This window comes from Engraulis encrasicolus, chromosome 11 (genome assembly GCF_034702125.1).
Source record: "Engraulis encrasicolus isolate BLACKSEA-1 chromosome 11, IST_EnEncr_1.0, whole genome shotgun sequence".
In the NCBI taxonomy this organism is placed as follows: domain Eukaryota; kingdom Metazoa; phylum Chordata; class Actinopteri; order Clupeiformes; family Engraulidae; genus Engraulis; species Engraulis encrasicolus.
Window position 1 is genome coordinate 44334963 of NC_085867.1, and position 17094 is coordinate 44352056.

At 42.6% G+C, this 17094-nt stretch overlaps 1 pseudogene; it reads right to left on the reverse strand.

The window, feature by feature from the left end:
• Positions 1-4648: 4648 nt before the first annotated feature.
• LOC134458420 (myosin heavy chain, fast skeletal muscle-like) lies at positions 4649-16605 on the reverse strand (annotated as a pseudogene).
• Positions 16606-17094: the final 489 nt, after the last annotated feature.

The window sequence follows — 17094 nt, forward strand, 5'->3', positions numbered from 1 at the left end:
GGTGATACCGGGGTCAGGTCAGGTAGGTTGTCGTAGTGACCAGAGGACTGTAGATCTGCGTCGACGTGTCCGCTTTTGTTGTCTCTGTGAACACAATGTAGACGAAAGGCATATACAGTATTTGTCATTGTGAGACATACTGCACAGAACAAACTGGCATTCACAGTATGTCTACCTGGGCAAGCCCCGCAGGCAGACCCAGGGGAGTAGCGCGAGGGGACTATGTACATAAACCACAGTTTAAAGGGCCAGTTGTGCCCTAATGGTAGGGGAGGTGGTCTTAAGATCAGAGGGTTGCAGGTTCAAATCCCACCCTTACCTCTGCCTACACCTCCATCCATGGCTGAAGTGCCCTCTTGAGCAAGGCACCTATCCCTACATTGCTCCAGGCACTACAGCCAATACCCTGAAATATACAGTATGTTTTGGATAAAAGCTTCAGCTACGTGTAATGTAGTGTAATGTGAAGTCAAGTCAAGTCAAGTCAAATAAAGTGTACCTCAAGTGTAAAATCAATATAACAAGGTTGGTACAGAAGTTTGAAATTGCGTTTGACCACTCCAATGTGTAGTTAAACTAAACATATACTAAACGAGAGAGTGACAATAATCACACACACACACACACACACACACACACACACACACACACACACACACACACACTGTCATGGGGGCCGCTAGGGGGGGTGTGTGGTACAGATTCTAAGGGCCCAAGCCATGATAGGGGCCCTTAAGGGGGCCCAAGCAATGATAGGGGCCCCAAAATTCGAATCTTTCATGGGGCCCAACATTTCTGGCAGCGCCCCTGCACACTGTAACACTGATGTGTGGGGACTATGTGTGTAAGCTATAGCATAAAATGTGTTGTTACTGACCGGATGGATACCAGACGCTTCTGGGCCTCCTCATTTAGGGCTTTCAGGCTGACCAGAACGGAGCCCGAACCAATTACGTTCAGCACTTAAGTGTTTATCTGCGAACCGCCCGTGTTCATACCGAGCTCTGAACTTTTCCCGCACGTGACTGCGTTACCCGGATGAACCTGCTGACGGTCACGCTGTCGTCACGGTTCGCGGAGAAAAACCTAGTATTTTGCGGTTCGCATTGCGAACCAACTTTCCGATTCGCGAACGCAAATATCTGTGGCGTGAACACGACGGCTGGTTCGCGATTAGGTGCGGGAACGGGCTCCAGCACGGTTCTCAGTCGGAAAGCGCTAATTGAGGCCTCCCTCCATCTTCTTCAGAACAAGGACATTGATCCTGCTCCTGTCTTCTATTCAGAGTCCTTTACTGGGTTGCATGCAGGGCTGGACTGGCCATCTGGCATAGCAGGCATTTCCCGGTGCGCCTCGCACCCTCGTGGGCCCCTATTTTCAGAAATGTAAAACAATAAATATTTTTTAAATCCACCGATGAGTCAGTTCTGCACCTCTAATTATGAGGGGCCCCTTTAAGCCAAAAGTGCCCCGGCCCTATTTCCCTAGCCAGGCTGTGCCCTCCTAGTGACGCAACACTTTCAGCATTGCAACTAGTCAGGTCAAGAGCAATGCAAGTACTTTCTGAGTTTCTGACAATATGGGAACTCCTCCCACTTTGTCGGTAAGCAAACAACCATAAGCAAACAAAGGGAAGTGGGTCAACCACGCCGTGTGAAGACTTGCCATTCGTATATTTTGAGGACAAACTTTTTTAACCTAAATAAAATGCATTTTGCAATGTGATGCAATGCAATGGAATGCCCAATACAAAAATGTCAATTTCCCAACATTCTACAAAATGGAGATGCAAATAAACTCTCCACTTAGAGGCTGGTTAAGGAGTAAACCAGGTTAAGTTATCATCTAACTCCAGGCTCTTCTATCTATTACACAATCTACTTCTTGACTTAACCTGGTTTGCTCCTGAAGCTGCTTCTAAGTATACCCCTTAGCAGTGTTGCCAGATGTGTCTGACCACATCCCGCCCAAAAGGTTCTCAAAAACCGCCAAAATGCGCTAAATTCCGCCCAAATTCAACAAATTACATTGACTTCTATGGGCCCAAAACGGCTTAAAAAACCGCCAAATGGCCAATTTTTCCCGTTTTTGCCCGCCGACGCTCATCCCAAGTAGCCCAATCTGGCAACACTGCCCCTTAGCTGATGGGTGCTTTTTATTGTCTCACCAAGCAGGGCTGCGTTTCCCAAAAACTCTTAAGTAGTACTTAAGTATGAGGGGCCGCCTAGGCAATATATCATATCACCAAAAGTTTATGGATAAAATAGTCATATTGGCCTACATACAATGTTTTGTTCTGGTACATGCAAATAAAATGCTTGCTAAAGTGCATGTGTGAGGTAAAATAATGTATTTATAAACTTTTAGTGATGATGTGAAACCTATTTCTGGTATTTTGCCTAGGCGGCCCCTCATACTTAAGTACTACTTAGGCTTAAGTGAAAGTGAAAGTGAAGAGTGAAAGCCCATTGGGAAACTCCAACTCCCATTGTCATTGTGACACAGCACTCCACAGCACACAAGTGAACACTGCACACTGCACACAACGAAATTGCATTTATGCCTCACCCGTGCAAGGGGGCAGCCCTCAGTGGCGCCCCATGGGGAGCAGTGCGGTGGGACGGTACCATGCTCAGGGTACCTCAGTCATGGAGGAGGATGGGGGAGAGCACTGGTTGATTACTCCCCCCACCAACCTGGCGGGTCGGGAGTCGAACCGGCAACCTCTGGGATGCAAGTCTGACGCCCTAACCGCTCACCCATGACTGCCCAAAAGTACTACTTAAGAGTTTTTGGGAAACGCAGCGCTGCTCAGTCAGGTACGAGGTCAGTGAAGAGCACACCCCACATGTCCTCCTTTCACAACTGTGTTGTCTTTGAGCATCAATATGGTTGCTCAGTCGATAGAGGAACCTGTTCGGCAACCAAAACGTTTCAGGTTCAAGCCCCGCTCTGTCCGTCGATGTGTCCTTGAGCAAGACACTTAACAAATTGCTCCTGGTGGACACGGCCACTAGTTTGTGAATGTGAGCATCAGTGAGTGGGTGTAAGTGTCAAGTGCTTTGAGTGCTCGAAGGAGTGGAAAAGCACTATACTAATATAAAGCTAAGAAGTGTGATGTAGTGATAGTGTAGTGTATGCAATCACTTGTGTTAATGAACAATGAAAGTCAGCTTTTGTTTCTTATGAAGTGGATCATGTCTTTGCCTTGTTCATGTACAAGTACTAGAGGCTCATTTATTTTGGTTATTATTATGTTTTAAGAATAGCACACTGAAGTAATCCCAAAAATCGTTGTGTTTTATCCACACAATTCCTGAAGTGTGGCGTTCTTTGGTGCCCAAAGTCCTTGATAGTGTGTTGCACTTAAGCAGACTTGTTACCCCTGAGGAGTCCATTATTATGGTACCTAAGCCAAGCAAGTTGCTAGCTAGTTGCTTCTTTGAGCTTTAGGGTTACGGAAAGATTTCGTACAAATTCAAAATAAATAAAAAATATGTTCGAACTGCAAATTAAAAAACATAGGCCTATGTTCAAAATGTGAAAATGTGGACCTGTATGGATCTTCGTCTCAGGGCTTCAATTATGCTCACAAGGGTTTTACTTTGAGATTGAGGATAGAGACACTGTGATAGAGACCAGAGAAACCTGTTCAAGTGTTTCAGGTTGCACGGCCATATACAAGTATGTGTCCTTTCACTGCCTGTACACTGGGTGCGGTAAGACATGGAAACTACTTTCACCACTGGTGGTAACCATAGTCTTTAGGTCTCCAGCACAGCAAGTTAGTTATTATACAATGCAGTATACAGAAGACTGACTTGTTTGAGTTTTGTTGAACCCTTGTATTTACTGGAAAGGGTTTTGCTTTATTTGCATTAGTCTGTTGCTTGGCAACTAAGTGGCTTCAGAATAATGAAGTACACATGGGGCCTGTACTAAGAAGCTGGTCCAAGCTACACCAAGTTAAGTAAAGAGGTAAATCATCAAATAGAAGAGCCTGGAGTCATCCTTTTCTTAAGAAAATTTGTGTCGGTACTGAGAAACTAAAAACCAAAGATAGAGCCACCACAACTGTGATCTAACCAGGGCAGTCAGCTGATTGGTAGACAAGTGCGGAGGTCTACCAGTTACTCAGATAAGTTACCTCTATTGGATGTCTACTGGTTACTCAGATAAGTTACCTCTATTAGATGGAAACTTTGTTTCTTTTTTTTAACTTTTACTTTAGCCACCTCTGTAAGAGAGGCTCTTGAGAAAACCGACCCAAAAGTCTAGCATCACTTTAATGTATATTATTTACCATCCTTCTGTCATGTCCCCTAAATGCATGGGTATAATTTTAGGTGTGGATGGTGGGGACATGTCTATACCAATTTTTAAGATAAACCTAGCTTGTACCCACCAGCACGAACATACATGTAATGCAAAAATAGCCTATAAGGACATCTTGACATATTAATGTCCTCACCACTTTCCAAGGCAAACCTACACCTCTGCCTGAATGTGCAATGCAAATTAATCACCCTTGCCATCAAACTAACTTGAGAGAAAATGAACTGGAATGGACAAAGAAATTCAGAAAATATAGGTTTATTAAAATGACATTTTGTCACATGAAAGGTAAATTTGTTTGAGGATGGATGTTTAATCCATTTGAGAGGAGATGCGGATTCAGGAGCCTTATTCTGCAGCCTCCTTGCCCTTAAAAGACAACAGAGAAAAGAAATGTGAGTACACATTTGCAGATATTGTGAGTACACAATTAATTCACATTTTAGTAATTATTTATAATTATTGTTATCATAAGTATTTTCATATTAATGCTTTTGCACTTTTTTCCCCCCGGTTTAATGAATACTGTCAGTGCAGATTTGCAATGTTTTGTAACGCAATAGCAACTGCTAATTCTGCCATAGAGTCAATTGTCTTACCTTTCCACCATCACGGGTCTTGGTCCTGAGCTTGTTGACCTGGGACTCAGCAATGTCAGCGCGCTCCTCAGCCTCCTCCAGCTCATGAGCAACCTTCCTGAGCTTGGCAAGGTGGGTGTTGGCCTGCTCCTCCTGTTTTATAGAAAAAAAAGTAAAGTGAATGCGGGGAGCCATTAGAACATTGCAAAGTCATATGAGCTGTGGTTAAGTAGAGTCTTAAGTCTTAAGGGCCCGCCGTTTGGTTCGGCTGGCAGATGGACCCGCTTGCTTTTTGCCTAAAAAGACTAACCAACTACATCATAACAACAGTGCTATGATATTACAGGCAGCCTTAAGTAATAGATTAAGACTAGGTCATTACAATTTTGATGACAGTAAGGTGGTAGCATGGGCTCTGCGTGACAGGGTTGATTTACACCTCTAAGAATCCTGGTCCCTACCTATGTGGACCAATTACAACCTTATGACTCTACAATCTCTATCTATCTCTTCTTCCTCTGCCTTCTTGCTATTGCTGCCTCTCGTCTCTACTTCTCCTTTTATATCCATCTCTAACAATGATGTTTTTTTCCCATTTTTAAGCACTTTGAGTTGCATGCCTGTAAGATACAGTGCTATACAAATACAATTATTATTATTATTATTATTAATATTATTATATTATTATATTAATAATATTAATATTATTATTATTATTATTATTTATTATTATTATTATCATTATCATTATCATTATCATTATTATTATTATTATTATTATTATTTAACTTGAGCAAGATTATTACTTACAGCCTCCTCAGACTGCCTCTTGTAGGCCTTGACCTTCAGCTGCAGCTTCTCAACCAGATCCTGGAGTCTTGCCATGTTCTTCTTGTCCTCTTCAGTCTACAAACAACATGTCCATGTCAAACAATGCCATTTTACTCCTTTTAAAGGCTAATGCTTTGGGTGAGAACAATTTCTTACCTGGTAGGTGAGTTCCTTCACCCTCCTCTCGTACTTGCGGACTCCCTTGACGGCATCAACACCACGCCTCTGTTCATTCTCAACCTCAGCTTCCAGCTCACGGACCTGGACATGGTATATTGGCATATTATATTACGTATATACAAGGTATATTAAACATTTACACCTTAGTACCTGGTCACTAAAGTAACTAGAAACACTCGGCGCAGACCTCCGCCAAGGAAGCTGCTTGATAAAACATCTGACTAGGTTACACTTAAAGTCTTTCTGCCTTCTTTTTGTGGACTTCCCGCAAGTCAATTTCTGGTCACTAGGGGCGTCTATATTTATAGGCCAGCAATGGTGAAGAATCTTTAAAACGGTCCTGGTTCCGCTTCGTTCTCCGGACCACCATCAGAATTTAGGTCATTATCATTTATGGTCATTATCACATCATCTTGACCTCACCCTGCCCTCCAGTAATAATGGAGATAATGTGATCATTATGAGATGATTATACACTGACCCTGCCCTCCAGTTTCTGGAGCTGTTTCTTGCCACCCTTCATGGCCAGATTCTCGGCCTCATCCAGGCGATGCTGCAGATCCTTCACAGTGACCTCCAGGTTCTTCTTCATCCTCTCCAGATGAGCACTTGTGTCCTGCTCCTTCTTCAGCTCCTCTGCCATCATGGCAGCCTAGATCATGGAATATCAGACTTATTAATTAATATAAGATATATGGGTTTGTTGGCAAATACATAATTAGACCTTGACACTTGTAGAATATCAGTGTTGTGAAGGAAGATTGGTTCTTACATCAGTGATGGCTTTCTTGGCCTTGTCCTCAGCATTCCTAGCCTCCTGGACAATGTCATCCACCTCACCCTGGACCTGAACCAAGTCAGACTCAAGCTTCTTCTTGGTGTTCAGCAGGCTGGTATTCTGTAGTGGGGAAATGAACCAAATTGTTTTCAATTACTCCAGCGTTTAAAAAAAGAAGGAAATTCTATTTTAATGTTTCCATACCTGAGAGTGCAGAAGGCCAACACGCTCGCTGGCATCAACCAGCTCCGTCTCGGCCACTTTGCGGCCTCTCTCTGTCTGTTCCAGGGCAGCTCTCAGCTCCTCAATCTCTGCCACCATCAGGCCGTTCCTGCGCTCCACCATGGCAACCTGCTCCTTCATGTCATCCTGTCCTCTAATGGCATCATCAAGGTGCAGTTGGGCATCCTGGTGTATAAGTTAGCAAATGGATTTGTTATTTCATGTTACTCTGTTACTCAGAATCCCTTTGTAATAATAATAATAATAATAATAACAATAATGCTGTTCCTAAAGTCAACCAACCTTGAGCTGACCCTGGATGGTCCTAAGGTGTTTCTGGGCCTCAGCAGCCTGGCGGTTAGCATGGCTCAGCTGAACCTCCATCTCATTCAGGTCTCCCTCCATCTTCTTCTTGACTCTCAGGGCGTCATTCCTGCTCCTGACCTCAGAGTCCAGAGTACCCTGCATGGACTCAATCACCCTCTGGCTGTTCCTCTTGATCTGCTCCATCTCCTCATCCTTCTCTGCCAGCTTCCTGTCAACCTCACCCTTGACCTGGCTCAGCTCAAGCTGGACGCGAAGAATCTTGGACTCCTCATGCTCAAGAGTTCCCTATTTAAGAAATTGAACAGGTGTTGAACAGTTCATCATTGATGAAAATCGGTAAGGTATTATGCTGAAAATAAGTAAATATTTTTTGTCTAACCTCAGCCTCCTCCAGGGCAGTCTGGATCTCAGCCTTCTCAGTCTCAACGGTCTTCTTGGCCTTCTCCAGCTCATGGATGCTCTTTCCAGTCTCACCCAGCTGCTCAGTCAGGTCAGAGATCTCCTCTGCAAAGTAACATTTTCAATATAAGTGTAATAAATATGTGCTATATTTCACTGAACACCTGCTGCTATTAAGCCAATGACTACTCACGCTGCAGGTTCTTATTTTCCCTCTTCAGAGTCTCTAGCTGGTCAAGAGCCTCCTCATAGGAGTTCTTCATCTTGAACAGCTCAGTGCCGAGAGAGCGAGCCTCCTTCTGGGCACCCTCTGTCTCAGCCTGACCCTCCTCAAACTTCTGCTTCCACTCAGCCAGAACCTATGAGAAGGACGTTTGGTATTGCATTAGGACCTATAGATGGAGGGCATGGGCTCAACTAGTTATGTTACGTATGTTGTGCAATGAAGTTAAATGGTTAGATTATTATACAGGATATTATTATTATTCAATTTAAAATGTAACCTTGTCAAAGTTCCTCTGCTTCTTGTCCAGGTTGGCAGCAAGAGCATTGGCTCTCTCCACATCAATCATGAGGTCCTCAACCTCACCCTGGAGTCTCTGCTTTGTCTTCTCCAGAGAGGCACACTTGGAGTTGACAGCCTCAATTTGCTCCTCAGCCTCCTGCAGACGTGCTGCCAGCTTCTTCCTGAATTGTTTTGAGGCGAGAACATAGTCATATTAAAAGTCAAAATAAAACATTTAAGTAAACAGCTTCATAGTAAGTCTCATAAAAGATGACTTTTAATGACAAGCTGCCTCCTACAGAGAAGCCATAATTCTAATTGTCGACAATTGTTTCAAAATATACATCATACTGCATCTATAAGTTATGGGAACATACTTGGACTCCTCAAGCTCCTCAGTGCGCTGGATGGCATCAGTTTCGTATTTGGTCCTCCATTGGGCAACCTCACCATTGGCCTTGGACATGCCACGCTGCAGCTCAGCTTTGGCCTCCTGCTCCTCCTCAAACTGCTCCCTGAGGAGGTCGCAGTCATGGCGTGCAGATTGAACGGCATGGGCCAGGGCATTCTTGGCCTAGTTGTAAAACAAATAGTTTGTCAATATCTCATTGTCAATACATTGTGAATTTCAATGAAATGTTGTAAAACTCCTGAGCTTCCTCACCTTGACTTCTTCCTCATTCAATCTCTTCAGCTCCTCAATCTGCTGAGTGAAGGCCTGCTTGCTTCTGGACAGCTGAGACACAAGAGCATCCTTCTCCTCCAGCTGACGGCCAAGCTCACCTTGTTAGAAATTCAGAATGTTTCATTTAAAACAAGAAAAAATACTTCGGAATATGTATGACATACAAAATGTAATAGCATGTGGTCAAAACAAATAATTCACAGAATTTACTGTATGTATTGAATAATGTTAAATCCTGTGAGTTTTACCATTTTCAGTCAGCAGTTTAGCTCTCTGTGCGCCGAGGTCGTTGTTGGCACGTGCGCCCTCATCAGCTTTGGTCTTGACTTCACTGAGTTGGTCCTCAAGGGTGCGGCACATCTTCTCAAGATTGGCCTTTCAATAAAAAGTAGAACAGAAGACGGTTTAAAATTTTGATGAATTTAGGGACATTACATTGACATTTAAGATTCCATAATGACAATCCAGTTTGTTTAACTTCCATACCTTAGCCTTCGCAACTGCTTCCATGTTGCTGGAGAGGTCATCAATCTCCATCTTGAACTCACTCTTCTCCTTCTCAAGCTTTTGCTTGACACGCTGGAGGTTGTCAATCTGCTCTCCCAGCTCAGCAACGCTATCGGCCTGCTTCTTGCGCAGAGCGGCAGCAGTGGCTTCATGCTGCAGGGTGGACTCCTCAAGGTCACGACGCAGCTTCTGGAACTCAGCCTCACGCTTCTTGTTCATCTCAATTTGAGCAGCAGTGGCACCACCAGCCTCCTCCAGCCTCTCACTGATCTCCTCAAGTTCCCTGGACAGATCAGCTCTCTGCTTCTCAACCTTGGCACGAGCTGCACGCTCAGCCTCAATCTCTTCCTCCAGCTCCTCAATACGGGCCTGTTAGGAAAATAGTACACCAGCCATAAAACAATCAATTATGTACATTTTCAAGAGTGTGCATTTAAAAAAGATGAAACATTAAACTAGGACACAAATGAACAAACCTGAAGCTCCTTGATCTTCTTCTGCAGCTGAGCACCCAGAGATTGCTCATCCTCAATCTTGCTGAGAAGTTGGCTGGTTTCAAAGTCCTTCCTGTTATTCAGAATGACATATATCAAAAATGAATCACTGCAGTATATTCATCATTGAAAATGTATATGTAATGGTGTGTAGTTTGTCTGACTGCATTACTTCTTCAGCTTCTCATCAGACTGCTGCTTGTCGTTCTCCAGATCCATGATGTTCTCCTGGGACAATTTCAGGTCACCCTCAAGCTTCCTCTTGGTTCTCTCAAGGTCCATGCGGAGCTTCTTTTCTTGCTCCAGGGAGCCCTCAAGCTACAAATTTAATAAACTTAAGTAAATTAATTGCAATTGTACATTATACATTAATTTACAAACAATGGAAGTATAAGCAGTTGCCCACATATAGACAACCAACTTACATCATCCACTTGCTGCTCAAGCTTGGTCTTGCCCTTGGTCAGAGTGTTGACTTTGTCCTCCTCTGCCTGGAGATCATCAAGAGTCTGCTGGTGGGCCTCTTGGAGGGCTTTCTTCTCCTTTGTCAGTTTGCCAATGGACTCATCTTGAGCAGCCATCTCCTCGGTCAGGTTCTTGACCTATGTATAGAGAATAGAGCATATTTTTCCGCTGTTAGTAATTAATAAGCCTTATAACCATATTAAAAAACAGTCATCTTTAATGTTTTAACCTTGTTCTCGGTGGCATGCTTCTCCTTCTCCACTTTGGCCAGGGTCAGCTCCAGATCGTCAATGTCCTTCTTGAGCTCAGAGCATTCATCCTCCAGTTTCCTCTTCTTGGCAGTCAGCTCAGCATTGACTTCCTCTTCATCCTCCAACCTCTCACTTGTCTCCTTGAGTTTGGCCTCAAGCTGGATCTTGCTCTTGATCAGACCCTCACACCTCTCCTCTGCATCATTCAGAGTCTCAGATCCCTGAGGGAAGAGGGTGTATATATCACATCATTGCAAATAAGAATGTTGGGGATTTTTATAGTATACAATGATAACATACAAAGTTATTTGCTAAATACACCAATAGTAAACATACAGAGGCCACTTGTAGCTGCAGGTCATTCCTCTCCTGCACCAGAGCGACCATCTTCTCCTCAAGCTCCTTCTTCTTGGCCTCCATTTTGGTATGGGCTTCCCTCAGTTTCTCATGCTCCTCCTTAAGAACAACCAGCTCCTTCTCAGTCTCAGCGCTCTTCAGAAGAGGCTTGATCTTGAAGTACACGTTCATCCATGGCCAGTTCTTGACACCCATGAATGAACGGATGTTGTACTGGATGGTGTAAATAGCCTCCCTATAAAATAGTGTCACAGCTTAAAGGTTGTGAACATTTTGTGAGATGTTCTGGTTCAAACCAGTTGGATAACATGAAATTCTTTGAGGCCTACACACATACACACAGGATGATCAGGCATTTGTAGGGGAAATATTCCACAACTTTAACCATTCTATTATTTATGATGTGCTTACATTCCTGAATGAGCTAAGATTGCGTAACTGATGGTGCCTTCAGACTATTTCAACCCATTTTTACAGAACTCCGTCATCCATGTGTTGTTCCAAACTGGTATTATAATGTAGTTTATCTTTTTTCTGCAAAATCTGCTGAGTTACATCACTGGTGATCCCATCAGCTGAAGATGTGATAAAGTCGTATTGCATTTCTAGATAAACAAGTTTCTTATATAATATGGAGTGTTATTATTGTACATAAAACAGGTTTCTTGTATTATATTATCAAAACATGGAGTGTACCTTCTCGCTGTCATCTTTACATATTCTCTTCTCATGAGGTACGCACGGCATATAGCCTGAGTCATTGTGACCAGGGTTGCAAGTTTTTCATCACGCATCTCCTCAAGGGTACCCAGCAGACCAGCCTTGAAGAACACCTGAGAGGGCAAGGCAACATTTTCATGAACATATCTATTGAGGAATATAAATTATTGCATAATTATGTATTTACATATTTAGGAACAAAATGTGTGCAAGGTTTTTACCTTGGTGTGTCCAAACATGTACTGGGTGTGATCAACATCAATGGATCCCAAGAGCTTCTCAGAAGCCTTCTTGTTGTCAATGAACTGTCCCTCAGGGATCACACTGGCATTCAGCACCTTGTATCTGGAATAAATATAAAATATGTCAGTTTCACTAAAGAAACCCAAAAACAAACATAGTATCATTGGTTACTTCTGGCGATTGTCACCTCTGCTTGAAGTCAGCGTAGAGGATTCTGCTTGGGAAACCCTTTCTGCAAATTCTGATACCCTCAAGCACACCGTTGCACCTGAGCTGGTGGATGACCAGGAAGTTCTGCATAAGACCTATGAAAATGCCAGCGTTAGACATTGACAAAAAATAATCACTTCAAAATAAAGACTTAATATCTCTCCAAAAAATATTTTACCTGGTTTCTTAATTTCATTAGGAATCAGGCAACGCACAAAGTGAGGATGGGTGCTCCTCAAGTTGGTCATCAGCTTGCCCAAGTTCTCCTGTTGACATTAACACTGGCACTTTAACAATGTCAGTTCTTCATTGCATTCTCTAATAATGCCATTTATTTGATCACTAATGCCATGTATTTGACCATGTCACATAGTGGAGATACATACCCTGAAAGCGGAAGATACGGTTGCCATGGAGCCACCCTTCTTCTTGCCACCTTTGGCTGCCTTATCTTTAGATTAGAATACAAATATTGAGTTTATGAATAATAGAGTATGTAAATAATATACACATTAGAATTTTAAAAACGTAGTAATAGAAGATCATTTCATTGTGAATATTAGCCCGAAGAAAGACATTTGATGTGTTTCTCAGAAATTGTTAGTCTCAATTGCAAAACTTTAAAATGTGTGGGATATTCTGTGAAAAGATTTACCCTCAACAACAGGTGGGTACAGGATAGGCAGCAGTTTCACAGATGACTTCTGGTACAGCTGCACAACAGAATCGTTCAGTGGATCCTTGTTCTTGTCCAGCCAGCCACAGATGTTATAATCCACAGTGCCAGCATAGTGCACCAGAGAGAAGTGGGCCTCAGCCTTGCCCTTGGCAGGCTTGGGCTTCTGGAAGGCTTGGTTCTTGCCAAGATGCTGGTCGTACAGCTTGTTCTTGAAAGTGGTGTCAGAGGCCTTGGGGAACATGCACTCCTCTTCAAGGATGGCAAAGATACCCATGGGCTGTTTTAAAACAAAACGGACATTTATTTAAAGGGTTGACCATTGATGTTGTGAAAGGATAGGAAAAATGATGGTACTGATCTTACCCTCTCAATGAGTTCAATGCAAGCGGCCAAATCCATACCGAAGTCGATGAACTCCCAAACAATACCCTCTTTCTTGTACTCTTCTTGTTCAAGTACAAACATGGTGTGGTTGAAGAACTGTTGCAGTTTCTCATTGGTGAAGTTGATGCACAGCTGCTCCATGCTGTTGTACTTTAGAAAGAAGTAAATAAAAACACCTGTAAGAGCATTGCCGGCTTGCAAAGCAGTTAATTGTTAGCAACATTAGGTCAGTCCTCACATCGAAGATCTCAAAGCCAGCGATATCCAGCACACCGATGAAGAACTGTCTTGGCTGCTTGGTGTCCAACATCTGGTTGATACGGATGACCATCCACAAGAACATCCTCTCATAGACGGACTTGGCCAAGGCAGACACTGCATTATTCACCTAAAATAGCAGAAAATAAAGTACGTATTGAAATGCAGTTGAATGAATGAACGAATGAATGAAACAAACAAGCAAACAAATTAATTAAGTAATTACTTGGCCCATACCAAAAACATAAGTATATTTCATCATTCTTGAGGCTTAGCTATAGCCAGACAGAACAAAAACTTTAATCCAATAGCTTAGTGCCTTCATTATCTCCCTGATGTGAGTGACTAGTTGAAATATTACCTGAGGCACAGTCTGTCCCTTGGTGACAAACTCATTTCCGACCTTCACTCTTGGGTAGCACAGGCCCTTCAGCATGTCACCGGAGTTCAGGCCCATGAGGTACGCAACTTTGTCAGCATCTATAAAAATGTTTAATACAAATATGTATTTGAATACTGGAAATATTATAGTGTTGACTCTGTGATAAATTGTAGAGTTTCTCACGCATTGGCACTTGGCATTGTAAGTGTGGAGATCATTTATTTGATTTCTATTCAGTGCTTTTATGTGCTGAAACCCACCCTCGGAAACGGATACCTACCCTCAGTGCCATCAGGCTCAGCCTGCTCCTCACGCTGCTTTTGCCTGAATTTCATGTTGCCGTGGTGAAGCACAGCACCAGTCAGCTTGTAGATCGTGACTTTTTCCTCTGCGTTGAAACCCAGGATGTCAATGGCTTCCTACAGACACATGAAAAGAAGAATTGATGTCTGTTTAGTTTTGAAAGGGTACAGGTATGACCTGAGGAAGGCATACACATATTATATCCCTTAAATAAATTGATCATTATGCTCATCTTACATCAGTGGCCACCAACTCCTCAGCATCATTGATACTGGCCACAGTGATCTGACCCTGACTGCACATGGGGAAGTCATATGGGTTGTTTGAGATCAGACACATCTCTGCAAAGTAAAGAGCAAAACATCAGTAAATGTACATGCAAATATTTATCTTAATGTTTATTTTTTATTTATTTTTGGAGACATTTTCAGTTGAAATCTTAAAACATACCAATGATCTCGGGCTTGTGGTTGCACATCATCTGGAAGAAGATGTGGTAGCCTCTCTCATCAGACAGCTGGAATGTCACTCTAGACTTCTCCAGCAGGTCTGTGGAAAAAAGATTATCGATGTTTCTCTTTCTGATGAATGGAATTATTACATGAATGTATGCATATTGTTACATGAATATCCTTTACTTACAAGTCTCAATATCAGCACTAGCCAGTTTTCCAGTGGTGCCAAAGTGAATTCTGATGAATTTACCCTGTTCAGAACAACATGAGACATTAGCCAGTACTTTCACATAATCATTCATCAAAGTGGAAGTGGAAGTGTTGTTTTAAAGAATTGGGAAAAGACTTACGAAACGGGAGGAGTTGTCATTCCTCACAGTCTTGGCATTACCATAAGCCTCCAGCAGAGGGTTGGCAGCAATAATCTGGTCCTCAAGAGAGCCCTTCAAAAGAAGCAAGATTTCTGTTGTTCTGCTCCGTAATGTCTGAAATTAGTCAAGTATGTATCACATTTGTGAACATATTTTTGAAGGATTATTACCTGCAGTTTTCCAGAGGCAGCTGGTCCATCGTCCTTCTTCTTGCCTCCAGCCACAGCAATTGTTGCAAAGTACTGGATGACACGCTTGGTGTTGACAGTCTTTCCGGCACCGGATTCTCCACTATTTTATCCAGAAGATATTTAGGGAATTAGCCATTGGACAACATTAATAATGAGACATCAAAGTTAGAATAAGATTATCTGAAATACTGAAAAGTTTATACTCACGTAATCAGGACAGACTGGTTCTCTCTGTCTGTGTAAGAAATGCAAAATGTAATTTTAAATGCATGCCTACAGGCAGTGTTGTTTTCCTTAAGTTAATATGTGAATGAAGCGCAATGCAGTTTTGAACAAAAAAAAGTTTACATTTACAGATCTGTACCTTGCAACATGAACTGGTAGGCGTTGTCAGAGACAGAGAAGATGTGGGGTGGGGCCTCCATGCGCTTCTTGCCTCTGTAGGCAGACACCACAAATGGGTCGTACACAGGGAGCCACTTGTAGGGGTTCACCGTAACGCAGAAAAGTCCAGAGTAGGTCTGAAAAGGAGAATTGAGTACATCAGTATTAGGGCTGGGTATCGCAGCCATGTTCCTGAATCGATTGGATTTCGATTCTAAGGGCTTTGAATCAATTAATCACGATTCGATTCGATTAGATTCATTCCGAATCGATTCAATCCGATCCCTTCTTGGTGCCAGGATTTCCCCCAAAAGATGCTGCTGCCTATTTTTATATAAAAATGTCAAAGGGCTGTAGCTTGACAGTGTTAACAGATTGCTAATTTGTAATAAGTAGGCCTAGGCCTAATTGACTAATACCTACTGGGCATTTTCCATAGACCTAAATTAAACTAAAAGAACAAAACGAAAAAGAACAAAAAAAATCGATTTTGTGCCCTGTGAATCGATATTGTGAATTTCGATTCGATTTGATCAATTATCGATTAACTCGATTATTTTACCCAGCCCTAATCGGTATGGCATTGAAAATGTACTGAAGGTAGCCCCAATGCTTTTCGTCCGATTCAGGAAAATCTTACGTAGATCATCCATGCTGCATAACGCTCTTTGAGGTTATACAGGACAGTAGCTTCAGTGAGGTGGGTCATCATGGCCATGTCCTCAATCTTGTCGTACTTGGGAGGATTCATGGGGGTGACTTCGACATCCTTAACAGTCTTTTCCTGGAGGAAATGGCATGGAAACAGTTTTAACACGACAAATGAAGAGAAAACAGATATGGCCATTACTAACCTATTGTGTCAATTATTAATTAATGTTAAACCATAGCAAACAAACCTCCTTGGTATCGAGAACTTCAACGACGACTTTGCCGCCATCTCTGCTCTTGATGGTACCCTTTAGGTACAGTTCCTCCTTGTCTTCCACATAGCAAGCAGTCTTGGCATCGAAGGGCTTGGTCTGGGCTTCAATTCTCTCCTTCTCTGGCTTACGCAGGTAGATGGCAGCTGGGCCATAAATGGCCATATCAGAGTCACCCATGGCTGCTGTTTACTGTATCAATGAAAAGCATTCACAAATCGAACCACAACAGATAAATAATAGACCAGATGTCTGCCTTATAAGCAGAAAGATAAAACACCTTTCCGGGCTGACTTTCAATGACTACTTTGAAGTGTTTGGGCTCTCATGTCAGTAAAATAACTACGTAAAGGATGAAATTGGGAAACAGCACGTGGCTGTAAGTGAAGTTGGACTTTCCTAGCTTCAAAAGATTCTCAAAACAAAACTAAGATCTTCTAAGATTTCAGCATAATCTGTTCTACTGGCAGAATTAATATGCGCTTATCTGACCTCAGCGTCTCCCATGGCTGCTGTTTACTGGGGGATAAAGAGAAAGGTTAACAAATCTGCATATCCATCCAATACACATTATACATGTACTGCTAAAAGATAATTTCTATGTAAATACACAGACTGCACTTATGGCCAGCACACAGTATACATTCAGCTGGGAAAACAACATATTCTATTGCCAG